The sequence below is a fragment of the Chiloscyllium plagiosum genome, unplaced genomic scaffold (assembly GCF_037043375.1).
Source record: "Chiloscyllium plagiosum isolate Xiang-an unplaced genomic scaffold, Cpla_swu_hap1 HiC_scaffold_24, whole genome shotgun sequence".
NCBI classification, from domain to species: Eukaryota; Metazoa; Chordata; class Chondrichthyes; order Orectolobiformes; family Hemiscylliidae; genus Chiloscyllium; species Chiloscyllium plagiosum.
The window spans coordinates 48,412,513-48,428,952 of record NW_028270162.1 but is presented as its reverse complement, the minus strand read 5'-3'; the positions used below and the strand labels follow the sequence as shown (position 1 = coordinate 48,428,952).

Below are 16,440 nucleotides of genomic sequence, written 5' to 3'. Positions count from 1 at the left end.
GGAATTGTTTCGAGATTAATTCGTCAGCTGCCTCGATGAATTGTACTGTTCAGCAGTTGGTTTAGTTATGCTGCTAAGCACCACATAGACAGTAATGTTACGAACCAAATTGCCCAGTAAATTCATCAGCTCTTGTGAGTAAAGGAAAAATAGAGAAGCAAATGGGTAAAGCAATTCTGAAGGATGTTAATTGGAGTTCTCTGTAAACATTGTACAGAGCGGGTGTCCCAACAGTTACCGCAATCACACAGCCCTTAATTCTGAGGTAAATAGATGTCATTGTTCCAATCCATCCCCATAAGGACACTGGAGACCATCACTATCAGCGTGCTGCGCTGTGCTGAGCAAATTAAACACAATGCATTTCAGAGAGTGTTAGGTTTCTGTTGTGAAACAGTTTGCTTCTCCCCGCCTTGTTTGTTTCTGTGTGAAAATTTAGCTGGCCATTGTGTGAGTCTGCATTGTTAAGAAATCCCAGACAGGATCTCCCATATGAGCTCTGCATTTGACAATACAGCCCGGCAAAAATTACCCTATGATTTTATCATGAGCTTGCATCATTTACATGTAAAATTAATTCAAGATCTACAGACTAAAACTGATAGTCTACAAACCATTAAATCTAGGAAAATGCACATACACAATATTAAATGCAGCAAAAATACTCAAGTAGATGTTACATGTTCATACCAGCTCCTTCAAGATATTTTCCATTAGATGCTTGATCCTAAATCACTTCCTACTCCCAATTTCTGCAAAGATATGAAAACTTACAAAGGGAGCACGGCCCAGGCAATTTCAAATGGAATGGCAGAGGGGAACAGAGGAGTGCTGGGTGCGATGCATGGCTCTCATATATACTTGGTACAAGAACAGGCCCATTCCAGAATAGCTCTTCACGGTCTGTTAATTATGCTTAAAAAAAAAACCTGAATTGCATTTTCTACACGTTCATGATGAGAAGCCCAATTGACCTTTAGAAGAACTGAACTTTCCTAATGACTGGTGCTGTCCAAGTGACTGTGACACAGCAACTGCACTGCAATCTGTGGGAAATGTTCTGTATTGGACAGGGGACCAAGTTACAGCGAATTCCTCCAAAGTCCCAGAGGTATCTTCTGTGGGCCCTACTAACTCATGTTACTATGGCGAATCTTCCCCATAGCCTCTTGCTTCTGGCCTCACCTCCATCAGTTTATGAGTTTATAACATAGAAGCACAGAGATGTGCAGCGTGGAAACAGACCCTTCGATCCAACTCATCCATGCCAATGAGATATTGTAAATTAATCTAGTCCCATTTGCCAGCATTTGGCCCATATCCCTCTAAACTCTTCCTATTCACTTACTCAAACATTGGCCATAGCATATGAAGGGGAGAGAAATTGCAAGTAAAACAAAAATGAAATAATCGCCATGAGGTTGTCAGGCGTAATAAGACGATAAGGTATAGGAGCAGAATTAGGCCATTTGGCCCATCGAGTCTGCTTTCGCTTTTCAATCACAGCTGATATGTTTCTCAACCCCATTCACCTACTTTCTCCCTATAATCCTCGGTCACCTTACTAATCAAGAACCTATCCATCTCTGCCTTAAAAACACTCAATGACCTGGCCTCCACAGTCTTTTGCCTCAATGGAGTTCCACAGATTCACCACCTTCTAGCTGCAGAAGATTCTCCTCATCTCATTTCTAAAGGCTTGTCCCTTCACTCTGCGGCTGTGCCCTCGGGTCCTAGACTCTCCTACTAGTGAAAATGTTTCTTCACATAGACTCATTCCGAGCCTCTCGGCATTCTGTAAGTTTCAATCAGACCCCCCACACCGTCATCCATCTAAACTCTGTCAACTACATCCCCAGAGTCCTCAAACACTCCTCATATGACAAGCCCTTCTTCATCCCTGGGATCATTCCTGTAAACCTCCCCTAGACCCCCTCCAAGGCCAGCACATCCTTCCTTGGATACAAGGCCCACAACTGCTCACAATATTCCAAATGTGGTCTGACCAGAGCGTTATACAGCCTCAACAGTCCACCTCTGATCTTGTACATCGAACATAGAACATTACAGCACAGTACAGGCCCTTCGGCCCTCGATGTTGCACCAACCTGCGGAAATACTCTGATGTCCATCTAACCTACACCTTTCCTTTATTATCCATATGTATGTCCAATGCCCATTTAAATGCCCTTAACGTCGGTGAGTCTAGCCATCTTGAAATGAATGCTAACATTGCATTTGCCTTCCTAACAGCCAACTGAACCTGCGTGTTAACTTTAAGAGAATCCTGAACTAGGACTCCTAAGTCCTTTAATGCTTCAGATTTCCGAAGTCTTTCCCCGTTTAGAAAATAGTCCATGCGTCTATTCTTCCCAGCAAAGTCTATAACCTCACATTTTCCCACAATGTATTCCATCTGTTGCTTCTTTACCCACTCTCCTAGCCTGTCCAAGTCTTTCTGCAGCCTCCCTGCTTCCTCCACACTACCTGCTCCTATACCTATCTTTGTGTCATCTGAATATTAGATACAATCTCCTCAGCGATCTCCTTCAGACATGTGGGGTGTAGTCCATCCGGTCTGGGTAATGTATCCACCTTCAGACCTGGTCAGCTATGATCCAGTTGATAGCCACCCCTTCTACTGAGTCAGAAGTTTGTGCGGGGGCTCGGGTTCCAGTCCAGGGATTTTATCACAAAATCTAATTCGGTGCTTCAGTGTAGGACTGAGGGAGTGCTGTTGTATTGGAGGTGCTGTGCTTCCGACAAGTTGCTACATAAACCTATCTACTGTCTCAGATACATGCAAACAATTACATGGCATCTTCAAAGAAAAAGAGGGGAGTTCTATCTGGTGCCTTAATAATTATTTAACTTTCTAACAGTATTGTTGAAACAAATTAATCTGGTCATTCATCTCATTGCTATCTGTGGAGCTTGCATTGGGCAAGGGAAATTGGAAACTGCATTTCACTCTATTACAATAGCGCACCATTGCTCATCATTATTCAACTTGTTCTTCAGTTGCTTCATACCATGAAAGGATTTTGAGTCATGGCAAGAATATAGTTAGGAGGGCATGTTGGGATGAGTATATAGGAATCTACAAAGGATTCAGTTAGGTTGAGTGTCATGGAGTCACAGAGATGTACAGTATGGAAACAGACCCTTCAGTCCATCTCATCCATGCTAACCTAATTTAATCCCATTTGCCAGCATTTGGCTCATATCCCTCCTAAACCCTTCCTATTCATAGATGGAAATGTGTTGCTGGAAAAGCGCAGCAGGTCAGGCAGCATCTAGGGAACAGGAGAATCGACGTTTCGGGCATTAGCCCTTCTTCAGGAATGAAGAAGGGCTAATGCCCGAAACGTCGATTCTCCTGTTCCCTAGATGCTGCCTGACCTGCTGCGCTTTTCCAGCAACACATTTCCATCTCTGATCTCCAGCATCTGCAGACCTCACTTTCTCCTTCCTATTCATATACCCACCCAGATACCTTCTAAATGTTGTAATTGTACCAGCCTCCAACACTTCCTCTGGCAGCTCATTCCATACACAAACCACTTCCTGTGTGAATAAGTTGCCCTTTAGGTCCCTTTTAAATCTTTCCCCTCTCATCTTAAACCTATGCCCTCTAGTTTTGGACTCCCCCACCCTGAGAAAAAGACCTTGGCTATTCACCCTATCCATGCCCCTCATAGTTTTATAAATCTCTATAACATCTCCCACAGCCACTGACGTTCCAGGGAAAACAGCCCCAGCCTATTCAGACTCTCCCTACAACTTAAACTCGTCAACCCTGGCAACATCCTTGTAATTCTTTTCTGAACCCTTTCAAGTTTAACAACATCCTTCCTATAGCAGGGAGACCAAGACTGAACGCAGTATTCCAAAAGTGGCCTAACCAATGTCCTGTATAACCGCAACGATATGTCCCAACTCCTATATTCAATGCACTGACCAATAAAGGTGAATGGGTAATTGCTCATCAGATGGAGAAACGTGTAAGGTCATAAACTTCTGTAAGAAAATTCAAAACCAATTACAGAGTTTAAATACAGAGAGATTTCAAAATAACTGCATCAGAGAGCGATGAGGATATTATGCATGAACACAAAACATTAGCATGCAGGTGCAGCAGGTAATTCAGGAGGCAAATGGAATTTTAACCATCATTGCTAGGATGTTGGAGTTCAAAAATAGGGTAGTCTTGGTACAATTGAACAGGATTCTGGTGAGGCCCTGCCTGGTGTAGTGTGCATCACTTTGTTCCCCTTCTTAAAGGAAGGATGTACCAGCATTGGAGGCAGTTCAAAAGAGATTCACTCAGCTGATTCCTGGGATGAAAGGGCTGTCTTACCAAGCATTGCTAAACAGGTTGTCTTTATACATTACAATTTAGAAAACTGAGGGATGATCTTATTGAAATATGCAAAACTTTGAGGGGGCTTGAAAGGGTAAATGTTGAAAGGATATTTTCAACAGTGGGGGATTCTCAAACTAGGGAATGAAATAAGGGCACACTCACTAAAACTAGGGAATGGAATAAGGGCACACTCACTAAAACTGGGGAATGGAATAAGGGCACACTCACTAAAACTAGGGAATGGAATAAGGGCACACTCACTAAAACTAGGGAATGGAATAAGGGCACACTCACTAAAACTAGGGAATGGAATAAGGGCACACTCACTAAAACTAGGGAATGGAATAAGGGCACACTCACTAAAACTAGGGAATGAAATAAGGGCACACTCACTAAAACTGGGGAATGAAATAAGGGCACACTCACTAAAACTAGGGAATGGAATAAGGGCACACTCACTAAAACTGGGGAATGGAATAAGGGCACACTCACTAAAACTAGGGAATGAAATAAGGGCACACTCACTAAAACTGGGGAATGGAATAAGGGCACACTCACTAAAACTGAGATACCAAAAGAATGGAATCCAAAGAATTGTGAGGTTAGATCACTGCAAGTATTTTTGAAATATGAAGAAGTTGCTGGCTATGCTGAGCTGACATGAAAGAGGAATTGAGGTCTGGGACAGATCAGCCAGAGGTGAGAGTATGTTGCTGGAAAAGCACAGCCAGTTAGGCAGCATCTGAGGAGCAGGAGAGACAACGTCTCGGGCATAAGCTCTTCATCAGGAATGAGATTTGTGGGCCGAGGCTGAGTGATACATGCGAGGGGGAGGGGGTTTGGGGAAAGGTAGCTGAGAAAGCGATAGGTGGATGAAGGGGAGGGACACGGTGAGAGGTCAGAGGGGAGAGTAATGGACAGGTCCGGAGGGCAATGCCGAGTTGGGGCTTGGGCCTGGGATAATGTGGGGGGAGAGGAAATGAGGAAGCTGTTGAAATCCACATTTATCCCGTATGGTTGCAGGGTCCAAACGCAGAATATGAGGCGTTCTTCCTCCAGGCGTCAGGTGGTATGGTTTGGCGGTGGAGGAGACCCAGGTCCTACATGTCCTTGACAGAATGGAAGGAGGAGTTGAAGTGTTCAGCTACGGGGCGGTGGGATTGGTGGGTGGGGGTGTCCCAGAGATGTTCTTTGAAACGATCCGCAAGAAGGCGTCCTGTCTCCCCAATGAAGAACTTGAACGTCTCATAATTAAATTCCTGCGGATTGCCTGATAAAGGGCTTTTGCCTGAAACATCGATTCTCCTGCTTGTCGGATGCTGCCTGAGCTGTTGTGCTTTTCCAACACTCCCCACTGTCTTGACCATAACAAGAGCATGTTGACTACAGTGTACAACCCAGGAGATTGGGCAAACTGACTCATTCTCGTATCATTCTATTTTTTTATATTCTGTGAACAGTGGAGTCACAAATATGATTGGAAATTGACATATCATCACCTCATTCTGACTGCTGGTAGACTCATAAACTCATACAGCACGGAAACAGATCTTTTGGTCCAACTCATCCATGTCGACCAGGTTTCCCAAACTATGCCAGTCCCATTTGCCAGTGTTTGCCTAAGCTCTCTAGTGATGAACTCCCCAGCCCTAGGGAAAAGACCTTTGCTACTCACCTTATCTATGTCTCTGGTGTATGCATGTATGTGCTGCAAGTGTTCACACTGTAAAACCTTATCTAATATTGTACTTCTATGGTCAGAGCAGTTAAGCCAAAGGTGATATTGACTCCTCTTCTTCACTATTTAGGCTGACTCAGTGAAGACTGGTTTTATATTACAGCCTCAATATTTCAATGGATTGCACATGACCTTGCAATGCTATCAAGGAGTGAGTGACACTGTGTCTCCTGAATGGGTCAACAGTTGTAGACCCTATGAACCTCAGTATGATGGGAAGGTACAGAGGTTACAACTTGAAGACACGCCATGTTACAACAAATTTCCATTTCCATTTCTCGTTGTCACAGAAAGGCTGCCAATATCATCAAAGACCCCTCTCACTCCTACAACCTCTTCCATCAGACAGAAGATACAGAAGCTTGAACACACGCACCAACAGGTTCAGGAACAGCTTCTTCCCTGCTGTTATTAGACTGATGAATGGACTCTCTAACTTCAAATGATGTTGATCTTGTTAATGTTGATCTTGCTTCACACATCTCCTGTGCAGTGTAGCCTGTACGCCTCACTCTGTCTAAGCACTGTGTGATCTTTATGTCCTTGCTTGCTATAATCTGTCTGTGCTGCTCGCAAACAAAGCGTTTCACTGTACTTAGGTACACATGGTAATAACAAATTAAGATGTGGAGGAGCATGTGTTAGACTGGAGTGGACAAAGTTAAAAATCACACAACACCAGGTTATAATCTATCAGGTATGATGGCTCAGTGGTCAGCATTGTTGCCTCACAGCACCAGGGACCTGGGTTCGATTCCAGTCTCAGGCTGCATGAAGTATGCACATTCTCCCCGTGTCTGTGTAAAATTCCTCTGGTTTCCTCCACAGTCCAAAGATGTGCAGGTTAGGTGAATTGGTTATGCTAAATTACCCATAGTGCTCAGGGACATGTAAGTTAGGTGCATCATTCAGGGGGAATGTTGGGGAATGGGTTTGGGTGGGATACTCCTCTTTGGAGAGTTGGTGTGGACTTTTTGGGGTAAAGGGCCTGTTTCCACACTATAGGATTCTATGAGGTTTATTTGGGAGCATTAGCTTTCAGTGTGCTGCTCCTTCATCAGCTAGCTGTCGGGAGTAGTGCTTCCAAATAAGTCTGTTGGACTATAACCTGGTGTTGTGTGATTTTTAACAATAAACCAAAACAAATCAAATAAAAACATTTCAGGCTCCTTCACATAGGTATTTTAAAAATAGCTCATGCTAGATGTGCTATAATATACATTCAGTAACATTAGCCAGTGACATAGTGCTGTAGTCAAATTATTGCATGTTTCAGAGTTAACCCATAAATTGTAAACTGGCACTTTAGCATTAAAATGCCAATAGCATATTCTTGCCCTTGACAGGACAATTAAAAGGCAAACACATAAACTTACCTGTGCTTTAATTTGATCGTGTTACTGACATTTAGCGTAGAAGCAACATAAATGCAATGGGAAGAGCCAGCAATTATAAACTAGTGGTCCTGAACATTTGCGATCCGGCTCAATTGCTTAAACAACAGTGGGATGTGACTGCTGCACTGCACAATTCCAGATCTGACCCAGTTGGAATGCCTAGGCCTGTTCATGAAATTCTGTGGATGCCCATGTCAGTAGCAGAACACTGAAGATGCCTATTAGGTTGGCAGCAGGAATGTTGCAGTGGCATTGGCAAACTACTCATGACAAGTGTTTGCAGGACTGGCATAAGCATTTAGAAATGAGCAAACTCCTCTTTTCCAGAAGCCATCTCTAGAGCAGCCAATGACAATGCACCCATCATCAACCAACACTTTCTCCAAGTTGCTTCCTTTAAAAAAATGCCACTGAATCTTCAGCAACCAATTCAACTGGGCTGATTTGTACCAATCGTTGTGATCCCAGCTACTGGACAAATAGGAAAGGAATTTGGATTAATAGAATTTATTTTTCAGTGAGTTAATGTGGTGGTCAGTTACTGACACATATTCACACAAGGCTGTGAATTTTCTTTAACAGAACAGAAGATTGTTACACACTAGAAGAATATATAAAAAAAACACAAAACATCAAAGTATAGAAGGCAGTTAGAATCATCTTCAAAAACAAACAGCTACACAAATTCTTACCCGTTTCCCAATGGTAAATCCACAGGGTCTCAACTGCAAAGGAATTACACTCCTATTTCAGCTCTTTAGGGTTCCTACATTTATTTTTACAGAATCCCCACAGTGTGGAAGCAGGCCATTCGGCCCAACAACTCTAAACCAACTCTCCAAAAAGCATCCCACCCAGACCCATACCCCCTACCTTTCCCATGGCTAATGCACCCAGCCTGCACACTATGGGTAATTTAGCATTGTCAATCCATCTAACCTGTACATCTTTGGACTGTGGGAGGAAACCGGAGCAGCCAGAGGAGATCCACACAGACACGGGGAGAACACGCAAACTCTACACAGACAGTCGTCCAAGACGGGGATCAAACCTGGGTCCCTGGCACTGTGAGGCACCAGTGCTAATCACTGAGCCACCATGTTGCCCATACAAAATGCGATTTGTTCATTAAAGTGATTTAGCAGCTTGCAGTTTCTTTGTTATGGATTATAGAGACAATTCAATGATTGTTTCCCAAGTCTGCCAACATGAATTTATCACATATCTAAGAACCTAAACTTTCTCAATTCTAACAACTTGTAGACTCTAACTAAAGATCTCCTGGATTTGGAGGTTTAACAAACTAAACTGATGAGGTAACAGGAACCAATCTTATTTGTGAACGAAATTTTGGTGAGTTTTGAACCGAATTAAAATTAAATTTGCTCAAGGCTAGATTCTTCTGAACTGAAAATAACCTAATGCCTTTAAAAGGTTTACCCCTTCCTATCATAAACCCAATAGTATTGGCCTTATTTTTATGGAGATCTGATGCTACCCCTCACATGACCTTCTCCACTCCTCATTGAACCAATTGGTTGGCTATCTTGTCTCATTACCATTCCCTTTAGCCTTTTGTACCATGAACCATTTTGTCCTTGAATCTCTCTTCCGCTCTATCACAACTTTCCTTTAGGCCTTGTCCTTTGCTCACCATTTATTATTGCTCTAATGTTTTCCTGTTCTGAGGACAGACAACCCCAAAACATTGGCTCAGATCTTTAGGTCAGAAGTGGAGCAGGAACATAAATGGATTTATTCTGCCCTCTTATTATTTACTGTGAAGTGTTTGGAATTTCCAATCCCAGATCTAACTCAGGTCTAGCAACAAATAGCCCCAGCAGCAGAGGAGACCAAGATGTAACGGCAGAGAAGTCTCAACCCTTTCTTATCATGAACTGTTGGCATACTCCTTGAGGTCTGTTTACAAAAAACAGTGAAAATTAAATTAAATTAAAGGCACACTATAGAATCCCTACAGTGTAGAAACAGGCCATTTGGCCCAAAAGTCCACACTGACCCTCTGAAGAGTAACCCACCCAGCCCTATTCCCTCCCCTATTGCTCTACATTTATCCCTGACTAATGCACAAAATCTTCACATTCCTGAACACTACAGGATATTTAACAAGGCCAATTCACCTAACCTGTACATCTTTGGATTGTGGGAGGAAACTGGAGCACCTGGAGGAAACCCACGCAGACACAGGGAGAATGTGAAAACTCCACACAGACAGCTGAAATTGAACCCGGGTCCCTAGCACTGTGAGGCAGCAGTGCCAACCACTGAGCTACCGTGTCACCTATTAATTGAATTTAAATTCCACCAGCTGTCTTGCCTCAGAGCATTAGCCTGGGCCTCTGGATTATCAATCCAATGAAGTTATCAGATTGCTACTGTGCCTCTAGATTACCCCAAACTGATTTTTATCACTGCAAATCCTAGTGGTGAGAGGTCCGTGTTCAATCACTGCATGAAAATTTGCGAAATTAAATGAATTAACTTTGAGGATTTCTGGACAGTAAATGTAACAGAGAATGGGGCTGGAATGTTCACCAAACCCTGCTAGTTCATTGGTATCCTTCAGAAAAAGCAAACTACCGTATTCCTCCATTTGCTCCACATTTTGTGGTTAATACTGAGGTCACTGAGTTATCAAAGCAATATATATATAAATATATAAACACAGCCAGCACTTTGAAAACCTCCCCCACCAATACTGATATGAATTTATGAAGAAACAATGATTTATGGACTGCAATCCTCCGAGTCTTCCAAAGTATTTTCTTTAGTCATTCATGGGAAGTGGGCATCACTGGCTCGGCCAGCATTTCATGCCCATTCCTAATTGCCCAGAGGGCAGTTAAGAGTTAACCACATTGTTATGGGTCTGGACTCAAATGTAGGCCATACCTGGTAAGGATGGCAGTTTCCTTCCCTAAAGGGCATTAATGAACCAGATGGGTTTCTAAACTGACATTGGTTCATGGTCATTATTAGACTCTTTAATTCCATACATTTATTGATTTCAAATTCCACCGTCTGCCGTAATAGGATTCGAACCTGGGTCTCTGGATTAACAGTCTGGCAATAATACCACGAGGTCATCACCCCCACCCCCATTGCCTCCTTGCATATTATTATAAAGAATTTTATATACGTGTGAAAGAAGGATAGCTGCAGTTACAGTTTCAAGTTTGATACAATGGTTTGTTAAAATGAAAACACATAATGTTAAATTATCAGAGTTAAAACCGCATTAAACTGTTCTGAGGAAACGTTGCTGTTAACTCTGCTTTCTCTCCACAGGTGCTGAGTTTTTCCAGCAATGTCTGCTTTTGTTGCTGATTTCCAGCATCCACAGTTCTTCTATTTCTGTTCTCTTTCGCGTTTGTTTAATGGTGGTTGTTCTTGGCCATGCAGTGTTCCCTAATTCCAACAGCCTTGAGGACACGAGGGGGTCAACCAGCTGGTGTCTTTCTTCAGCCAGAAAATACATCTTGAAATATTGTGAATTTCTCTAGCCAGGACACTTTAATCCAGGACAAATCTGGGTGTCCTGTCTCTGTGCCATTTCCGTCTCTGCAGCAGCTGTGTCGAGTGGGAAACACAGTTGCCTGCTGACATTGAGTGTGTAATGTTTAAGGCAGCGCACTGAAATCACTGGGCGCAACAAGATGGGATATTGAATATTCCATGTTGAAGCATGGACAGAGTCAGTAAAGGGGGCACAGCCAAAAGTACAGAAGAACCTTGATTATCTGAACGACATGGGCAGAGTGTATTTTGTTTGGATAATCAAATATTCGGATAATCAAATAACACAGTCCAGCCAAGCATTGGGGCCTTTGGATCTTGTCTGGATAATCGAATGCTGGATAATTGAGGTTCCTCTGTATATGTAACGTACACTATATGTATATGAAAGTATATCCCCTGCCTGTGGTTTGTGTGATTCATGCCATGGTTTCTAACCAGGCCGACCTGTTGCGGCCTTAAGTCTAAATTATTTCAGAAACGGTTGAGTGGCCGACAGTTAGCAAGACGAGCTGTACAAAGTTGTTTTGCTCATTGAACATGAGTGCTGGAAGCTGCTGGAGACGATGAGTGCAGGATGTGTTTACGGAGGGTACACAGTGTTCACATTTCACAAATACCAGGTTGCAGATATTCCAACCTGCACCTGGCAAAGGGTGAGGTTAGCTCTAAAGCGAAATGGGATTGTTCACAAGGCTCCAGGTACCTCAGAGCTGCGCTTGATCTATGATTGTGTGAATGCTGTGTTAGATTGGGGAAGATCAGCCAGTATTTGCAGGGGACGATTGGAGGTGGAGTGTTGGGATAAACAGGAACGAGAGTGTAGCTCTTTTACTCCGGAAGCTAACAATGCAATTCTAATATATCATAACACAAAAAAATGTTTGTGAGTTAGATTGTGAATACAGAACTCAGTAATTTTCCTTTTTTTTAATTCGCAAACATATCAAACATGAAAGGACAAACTATGGTGCAGCCCCACTTAATAACATGTATAATACACAATACAAGCTGAATATATCTGCAGTATCTGATCTAACGGATCTTCCTTATATGAATGGAAACAACAGAAACAAAATCAGGAAGGAAACAAGTTGTTCACTTTCTAGGTTAGTGTTTTCTCATATATGATGTGAACCTAAATGTTGATTTGCAGATACGAATTATATATTACATGTGAAAGTCACTGTGGTTGCAGGCATTGACTTTATGGAGTGCTTGCTGTTCTATGTGGAGGTGACTCTAATATTGAGATAAGTTAGTTACAGAGACTTCCCCATTTATTTCTGAACGTGATTTGTGAGGAGACCAAACACATCTGAGTTCAAAATGCAAGTTTCTAACATCTGTAATACAGAATACAGGTTTCTACCACTCTGCGGCACGGTGGCTCAGTGGTTAGCACTGCTGCCTGATAGCACCAGGGTCCCAGGTTTGATTCTAGCCTCAGGTGATTGTGTGGAGTTTGCGTATTCTCCCTGTGTTTGTGTGGGTTTCCTCCAGCAGTCCAAAGATGTGTAGGTCAGGTGAATTGGCCATTCTAGATTGCATTAGTCAGAGGGAAATGGGTCTGGGTGGGTTACTCTTCGGAGGGTTGGTGTGGACTGGTTGGGCCGAAGGGCCTGTTTCCACACTGTATGGAAACTAATCTAATATAGAATACAGAATCCCTACAGTGTGGAAGCAGACCATTTTGCCCACTGAGTCCACACCAATCCTCCGAAGAGCATCCCACCCAGATCCACCCTCCTATCCTATCCTGTAACCCTGCATTTCCCATGGCTAATCCATCTAGCCTGCACATCCCTGGACACCACAGGTAATGTAGCATGGCCGTCCACCACATCTTTGGCCTGTAGGAATTAGCCAGAACACCCAGAGTAAACCCACACAGTCATGGTAAGAATGTGGAAACTCCACACAGACAGTTGTCCGAGGGTGGAATTGAATGTGGGACTATAGCATTATGACGCAGCAGCGCTAACCATTGAGCTGCCCTAAATGTAGATTAGATTAGATTAGATTACTTACAGTGTGGAAACAGGCCCTTTGGCCCAACAAGTCCACACCGACCCTCTGAAGAGCAACGCACCCAGACCCATAAGGGCTTACAACACTTGTAATGTAGAATACACTCTTAATATAGTATACAGGCTTATAGTACCCATGAGTCTTTGGAATCCTTGCCACTGAGAGCTGTGCGGACAGAGTCCTTGTGTATATTCAAGGCAGAGGTAGGTAGATTGATAAGTGGGGAAATCAAGGATTACAGGAAAAGACGTGAGGAGGGTCAGATCAGCCATGATCCTATTGAATTATGGGGCAGCCTTAAGGGGCCGAATACCTACTGCTGTTCCTTTTTTTATGGTGTTATGCCCTCTAGTTCTGGACTCCCCCACCTCAGGGAAACAACCTTGTATTTATCCTATCCATGCCACTCATGATTTTATAAACCTCCATAATGTCACCCCTCAGCCTCCGACGCTGCAGGGAAAACAGCCCCACCTATTCAGCCTCTCCCTATAGCTCAACATCCTTGTAAAGCTTTTCTGGCAACATCCTTGTAAAGCTTTTCTGAACCCTTTCAAGTTTCATAACGTCATTCTAATAGGAAGGAGACCAGAATTGCACGCAATATTCCAAAAGTGGCCTAACCAATGTCCTGTACAGCTGCAACATGACCTCCCAACACCTGTGACTCAATATTCTGACCAATAAAGGAAAGCATACCAAACACCTCCTTCACTATCCTATCTACCTGTGACTCTACTTTCAAGGAACTATGAACTTGCACTCCAAGGTCTCTATTTTCAGCAACATTCCTGAGGACCTTACCATTAAATGTATTAAGTCCTGCTAAGAATACCTTTCCCAAAATGTAGCACCTCACATTTGTCTAAATTAAACACTATCTGCCACTTCTCAGCCCATTGGTCCATCTGATCAAGATCTCGTTGTAATCCAAGGTAACCTTCTTCGCTGTCCATTACACCTCCAACTTTGGTGTCATCTGCAAACTTATTAACTTTTTCTTTTATGCTCACATCCAAATCCATATCACTTATGTAAGTGACAAAAAGTAGAGGGCCCAGCACCGATCCTTGTGGCACTCCACTGGTCACAGGCCTCCAGTCTGAAAAACAACCCTCCACCACCACCCTTTGTCTTCTAACTTTGAGCCAGTTCTGTATCCAAATGGCTAGTTCTCCCTGTATTCCATAGGATCTAACCTTGCTAACCAGTCTCCCATGGGGAATCTTGTCAAACGCCTTACTGAAGTCCATATAGATTGCGTCTACTGCTCTGCCCCTCATCTATCCTCTTTGTAACTTCTTCAAAAAACTTAATCAAGTTTGTGACACATGATTTCCCACGCACAAAGCCATGTTGACTAGCCCTAATCAGTCCTTTCCAAAAACATGTACATCCTGTCCCTCAAGATTCCCTCCAACAACTTGCCCACCACCGATGTCAGGCTCACTGGTCTATAGTTCCCTGGTTTGTCCTTACCACCTTTATTAAACAGTGGCACCACGTTAGCCAACCTCCAGTCTTCTGGCACCTCACCTGTGACTGTCGATGATACAAATATCTCAGCAAAAGTATTTTTCTGTATGAAGACAGACACAAGAGATTTGTCTACTTTGTCTTCAATGTTTACTTTGTCTTCAATTTCCTTAATCCCCATTTATATTCTTCTGATGCTGCTTGGAATGGACCCACATTTACTTCTGCTAATCTTTTCCTTTCTATAGACCCACAGAAGTTTTTATGGTCTGAATTTACTTTTCTTGCTAATTTACTCTCCTGTTTCTGATGTTTAAAAAAATGTATGACCTGGTCTTGCTTTGTAGAGTTCTCAAATGCCCCCCGATTCTGAGGCTTTTCAATTTTTGTGCAACTTTCATGCAATCCCTACAGTGTGGAAGTAGGCCATTTGGCCTGTCAACTACACATCGCACCTCCAAAGAGCATCCCCACTCAGACTCACCCCATGCCTGCATTTCCCATGGCTAGCCCATTCAGCCTGCATGTCCCAGGACACTACGGGCAATTAAGCATGGCCGATCCACCTGGACTGTTGGAGGAAGCAGGAGCATGCAGAGAAAACCCACGCAGACACAGGGAGAATGTGTAAACTGCACACAGTCACTTTCAGGTGGAATTGAGCCTGGGTGCCTGGGCTGTGAGACAGCAGTGCCAACCACTGAGCCACCATATCAATTTTCAAGGTGTAATCCTTTAATCTAATACAGTCATTGACTTTGTTTTTGTCGGCCATGGTTGGACATTTTTACCTTGTTGGGTCTTTGTGTACTAAGCAACTGCATTTTTGTTCTATATGTTAGCCACCATTCCTTTTAACCACCCAACCCACCATATCTAACCTGCCTTTCATAGTTTACTTTATTTAGATTTAAGGCCCAAGCTTCTGATTGAACTATATCACTATCAAACATGATGCAAACTTCTATCCTATTATAATCGTATTTTCTTAAAGTTGTGAGTGTGGTGCTGGAAAAGCACAGCAGGTCAGGCAGCATCTGAGGAGCAGGAAAATCGACGTTTCGGGCATAAGTCCTTTATCAGGAATGTTAGTTTCTCTTCAGTCTGCTCTAGAAAGGCATCTTTCATACCTTGCAAGAATTTGCCCTCTACAATAGTTAATTTATCCAGACTGAATTCCCTCATTTCTTACTTTTGTTACATAAATCTTTAATTTCCTGTTTATACAATGATTTACATTACCACTGCTTTTTCGTGGCCTATGAATAACTTCCAACTATGGTTTGTATTCCTTGCTGTGTTTTAGCTCCACCCAAACTAATTCAATGTCTTGAACTTTACAACTCAGGTAAGCTTTCATCACAGGGAGAAAGTGAGGACTTCAAATGCTGGGGAGTCGGAGTCAAAAAAGATCATTCCTGATGAAGTGCTTATGCCCGAAACGTCAACTCTCCTGCTCCGCAAATGCTGCCTGACCCGCTGTGCTTTTCCAGTGCCACACATTTTGACTCCAACTTTCCTCACAGTACTAACGTCTTCCTAATTAACTGCGCTACTTCATCACCTTTTCCCAACTTTCTGTCCTTCTTGAATGTCACATGTCCCAGGCTCCAATCCCACCTTTCGATTCCTTGTTTCTACATCTCTAAAATGGCTAGCAGGTCATACACATGGATTTCCATTTGCTGAATATTAATCTCTGTTGTGCTGCAAATTATGTAGACATTCAGATGGTGGCTCAGTGGTTAGCACTGCTGCCTCACAGCACCAGGGACCCAGGTTTGATTCCAGTCTCGGGTGACTGACTGTGTGGAGTTTGCACATTCTCCCCATGTCTGCATGGGTTTCCTCCTGGTGGTCTGGTTTCCTCCACAGTCCAAAGATGTGCAGGTTGG

The 16,440-nt window shown here is 43.1% G+C and overlaps 1 pseudogene across 1 annotated transcript in view; it reads right to left on the bottom strand.

The window, feature by feature from the left end:
* The window catches only part of LOC122562787 (solute carrier family 2, facilitated glucose transporter member 11-like), an 86,706-nt pseudogene extending 85,906 nt beyond the window's left edge, over positions 1-800 (bottom strand). Inside the window, exon 1 of the transcript XR_015761293.1 lies at positions 691-800. The product of XR_015761293.1 is annotated as a solute carrier family 2, facilitated glucose transporter member 11-like (transcript). The remainder of the gene's footprint in view (positions 1-690) is intronic.
* Positions 801-16,440: the final 15,640 nt, after the last annotated feature.